Source organism: Bos taurus, chromosome 5, assembly GCF_002263795.3.
Source record: "Bos taurus isolate L1 Dominette 01449 registration number 42190680 breed Hereford chromosome 5, ARS-UCD2.0, whole genome shotgun sequence".
NCBI lineage: Eukaryota > Metazoa > Chordata > Mammalia > Artiodactyla > Bovidae > Bos > Bos taurus.
The window spans coordinates 105,758,131-105,763,347 of record NC_037332.1 but is presented as its reverse complement, the minus strand read 5'-3'; positions in this window follow the sequence as shown (position 1 = coordinate 105,763,347).

Sequence of the window (5,217 nt, the reverse complement as noted above, 5' to 3'; positions counted from 1 at the left end):
TTCTGCCCCCACCTAGATCCTATTGAAAGATCTTTTAGAAGTGAGAGATAAAGGTCCTATAAAAACGAAATCATTACAAGCATTTGGTGCCTATTTGAAGTACAACAGAAGGGAATCCCTTATATATGCCAACAGTTACTGTTTGATGATGTTAAAAGTCATAGTAACATGCTTACAGGAAAACCTGCAGAGTAGCTAGAGAAAAATGTACGCCTGCACTATGGGAACAAGTTAGAGACTTTTTTTTTCATGTTATGAACTAGCACATATACACCCGTGGGGAATTTGGAAGAACTGCGGATGCCACGTATGGCAGGATTGGATTGCGAAGCAATGAACTTGAGAAGGAATTAGAAATAAAGGAGGGACAGGATGGGGAGGGAGTGACAAATAATCTCAGCGCGATCGAACCATTTTGGATGGAGAAGCGCCCGACTCCCAACCACCTGTTTGTTGCTAAGCGATGCTGGGTCTCTAGTGACAAGTCTTGCTGTCTGCAGTAGCTGCTACCTGAAAGAGATGTTCTGTTCTGCCCGTTGGACACAGGTGATTGGATCCTGGGTTTCATGTTTTTCAATACCTTGCTTCTTCTTCCAAACTTGGTTCGTTGCGGACACCACCCCATTTTTATCTTAAAGGGGCAATCTAGCTATGGGCCATCCCCCAAACTCCGTGAAATGGAGGCAGACAGAGCCCCAGGGTGGGATCTAGAACTTTTTTTTTTCCTCCTGAGGTGTTCAAGAGAGTAATGCGACCTTGGCATCCCTCATTAGGAAAAAAAAAAAAAACCTAATTTTTTTTTGGTGCTGATTGGCATGTCCGGTCCACAGGTGAGCATTGGTATAAACCATTCCATTCGAAAAGCACTTTGAAAAATTGTTCCCGAGGGGGTAGATGGATTGGTTTATGCAAATCATACAGAGCAGAGGCCTCCTTCCTCCTCCTGTGTCCCCTCCCCTCCTGCCCCCTGCCCCCCCCCCCGAGTCAGGTTGCTGTCCTGTATCCGACACTCTCTGGGTTCCCCTCCGGGGACTCAAAAGACACATCCCCTTCCGCGAAAATCCCTATGACAACATTCCTAAAAGCAGAGATCTGTAACCATTTTGATGGCACACAAGGATCTTAATTCCCACCTCTGTACTTCCCCTTTGGACATGGAAAGAAACATGATTGCTGGTGCAAAGACAGACAGCGGGGCATCCGTGTGACATTTTGTTCCCGTTTCCGTTGAGTTTCTTTTGTTGTTGATTTCATTGCAAAGTTGCATTCAGCGTACTTGAACTTTTTTTTTCCTCTCCACGTCTTAGAGGCATTCAGTTAGCAGAGAGGTTGAAGCACCAACTTTTTTTTTTTTTTTTTGCACAATTATAATTGACAGGTAATGAAGCTATTAAAATATTTGCCTTTTTAAGTAAAAAAAAAAATAAGATCAGAACAGGGCTACTCTGAAGAATTATTTTATACGCAGATTCTGCCTTGTTTCATAGTATTGAGGGTTTAAGATGGAGAAAAATCTAAGGGGTCTCTTATTTTTCATTTTATTATGTTCAGTTTTTTATTATTTTTTTTTTTTTGCGCTGCTAAGAAGCTAAGATCATTCATCGTTATCCACATTAACAGTACCTAGCTGTAATGTTTCACCGAGTGTGCTGCTATTATATAAACATTTTTATAATATATTATTTTACTGCTTAAATTTCCAAGTCCTGAAGTAGTTGGTTGAGATAGGAGTTCTTCGTACTGGAAAAGCCCTCTTCCATACATAGTGTGTTTTCTTCTGGTTGCGTATTCATGGTTTTTTTTTTTTTTTTTTCCCTCTCTGATCACATCCTTCAAAGACAGAGTATTCTTTACCTCAGGTTTACTGGACAAAATCAATAGCTACGAAAGAAAATGGTTCACATTTTTGTTCTCATTAATACCTCACAACCGTACAGTTTCTGCTTGGGAGCCCATCAGTTAGGGAAGGCGGAGGGGGGAAGGGGCCACAGCCTCTCCCTGATGGAAGGTGGGGGGCTTGACCCCAGGGTCTCATGCCCAGGGACCTCTTCAGTGCTGAAGGTCATCAGGCTTCCATTCTGACTCCGGTATCCTCATCATGATGGAAAAAATGCAATTGGACCAAGGGATTTCCCCTCCCCCGCAAGGCCGACACACAGCGCTGAGTGATGCGGTGTGCTGGGCACGCAGCATCTGCACTTGGGTTCCAGCCATTTGAACAGGCTGTTTGTTCAGAGAGCCTTATCAGGCGGGCCTTTCTAAAGCACACCTGCTTCCAGTTCTCCTTTCACCTGGGAAGTTTCCCTTCCTTCAGCATGTTTCTCTCTCTGGCAAGTTTCTCTTTTCCTGGACGCTGGCAGCCCCTTGGGCCCCCCCCTTCAGGACGATTTCAGAGGGTTTCCTAGGTCTGAACCTGCGGCAGGCAGGGTTGCCATGGGAACTGCTCCCACCTGTCTGGCCTGTGACAGGCAAAATGCTGGGGCAAGGGCATGGTCCTCGCTGAGTGGCACTGAATGGTTTTCAGGTTTTAAATAGTGCGCTGAATTGGCATGATCGGGAAAACGGGTCGGGGTGAGTATCGGATCGGTGGTTGAAGGGAGGTGGGCAGGCTGCTTCTGCCCAGAGATGGAATCCCAGGTGAGTCAGGCTCCGTTGACGTGGGTTAGAAGGGTTCAGGACTCGGTGAGTTATGTGATCCTGAGATGCTCAGGATTCCTGGTGGGCCAGTGGGCAGTGAATTCTGAGGTTTGGGGGAGAAAGGCTGAGCGGCCTGTGTTTTATCAAGAGGCCATCCCGCGTAGGCCGTTCTTCTGGGCCCCAAGGTCGGGGGGAGTCTGCGTGGTGGAGAAAAGCATGAGCCCTAGAGTTCTTGAGAGTCTTGGAACCTAAAGAGAAAGGGAGGTACAGATCCCTCTAACAGTGACCAGCTGCTCAGCTCAAACAGAAGCAGCGAGTGAGAGAAATAAGGAAGGATACAGGCCAACAGACTCCCCCCCCCGCAGTCTCTCACTCTCCACTTTCCCTGGAGCCCTAGGGGTCCCCGGGACCTTCTAGCTTTTTCTCCTTTTCCTCCTCGTGCCTAGTGTTGCAGCTAGGAAGGGTGCTACGTAGTTTCTGCTTTCCTGCCTGCTTCTTCCTTAAACAGAAGACGGGCCCAGGCATTGTTGAACTGTCTCGTGCCCTCTCCTTGGATCTTGGATCTTGGTTTCCTCGGTAGGAGTTTCTGTCCCAGAGGCATTCAGGTGCATTTTTTTTTTCTCCTCCCGTGAAGGAGGTTCCAAACCTATTCTGGTTTTTTTCCTACCTTGTTGTCATTGTATCTCTCCTTTCCTTTGTTCTCTTTTATGTTTTTTTTTTCTTTTCTTTTTTTGGTTGTTTGTTTTTCTCCATCAGTGGGGACTGATTGTTCCCCTTGCCGGCCAAATTTTGTTCCTTCCCCTGTTTTGGCCAAATCCTAGGGGGTGAAAATCCTCGTATGCCAAAAATATATGCTGAGCATAAGTCAGTTCCACGTGGGTTGTCCATCGCAGCCGAGAAGCCTGCAGGTGGGGGCAGGGGATGGGTGCCTCAGCAGACTGCACCCCCCCTTCCAGCCGAGAGAAGGGGCTTCTGTCCACGGAGGCTGTCCTCTGGAACTGTCCCGACCCCACTGAGCAGCCAGTGTTCCCCAGCCAGGTCCCCCTTGGTCTGTGGGTTGTTTGGAGGCCCTGCTCTGCCTCCTGTCCTCACCTGAGTCGGGCACGTGTGACTCGGGAGGGGCGGCCCTTGGCTGTAGGCATCGGGGTCTTCCCTTCCGAGGAGGCTGCTGCCCACCCCCAAGGGCCCCAGGAGCCCTGGGACTGCCCGCTGAGGAGGACGGCAGGACTGGATGACTTTTTCTCAAAGAGGGCAGCAGACTGTTCTCCCCACAGGCCATGGGGGGACAGGGCTGGGAGAAGAAATAGACGTGCACCTTATATCATGTAAATATACTGATTTTTCTAGTTCAAGAAAGAATTATTGGTAGAGTGGGAACGGGAGATAAGAATGAGCAGGAAATCTTGAGTAAGCCAGCTGGCTTTTAAGCCAAAAGGGTTCCTCCGTGTTTATCTTTGAGACAGTCCAACCCCAAGAATAGCTTTAAAAGGGAAATCAGTGCTGAGACGGTGAAGTCCCTTACCCAACACGCGCCCTGTAGCTTTAGAATGAACGCAGGCTCCTCAGCTGTGGGCTCGGCATGGTTCCCGTCACCCGTTGGTGTGAAACAAGGCGGGAAATTCATTAGGATGTTTATGGCTTCTTCATCCCACCCAGCTTTTCCTGGTTCTGGATTCTAAACAACCCAGAACCATCTCTTTCCTCCGGTGTCTCTGCTTCTAGACTTGCGTGGGCCCTCAGACCCGTTTCTTGGCTTGGGTTTCCGGAAGCCTTCGGCAGACTTATACACGCATGCTCTTGCTGTCACATTTATTCCTTTGCCTGCAGCCTTCTTTGGGGGGAAAAAAGTGCCTTACTGACTGTAGCCATTACAGTAGCCAGTGTATTTTCACAGATGCCTATCCTTTTTTTTTTTAAACAGTTCTCTCTCTCTTTTTTTTTTTTCTTCTTAGTTCTATTTCTTACTGCTCACCACCTCTGAAATCCCCAGCGTGTCACGGGGCCATTGGATTTTTTCCATTATGTTCATTACCCTTGTACCATGTACCTCAGATCTCTCTCTCTCAGTTACAGTTTCTCGTCTTGGACTTTCTTTTATTATTATTATAATTTTTTTTTTTTTTTGCTTTAAACGAGTGTGATGCCATATCGAGTCAATGTTAATCTCTCACCATGTACTCTATAAGAGGTGTGGGTGTTTATTTGGTCGGCGTGCAAGCAAGTGCTAACGCAGCATGATCAGTATACACGGAAGGTTTTTAGGAAGTATGGGAAAAAAAATGTTGTATTGGCTATGATGGTGGCATGGTATAGTCAAGCTGCCTTTTCTGAGGTCCTATCTTTCAGTGTTAAGTGATTTTTAAAAATAATAACCTGTTTTTCTGACTAGCTTAAAGATGGATTTGAAAATGGTTTTGGATGCAATTAGATTATGCTATTTGGACAATAAACTCACCTTGACCTAAAGTCTCTGGCTCTTTGACTTATTTTTTAGACCAGCAGTCCTCAGTGTGGAGCACAACCTTCTCGGGTCAGAACTCTTGGCCATAGTTGGTGTTGGGGTAAAATGTGGATCCTAAC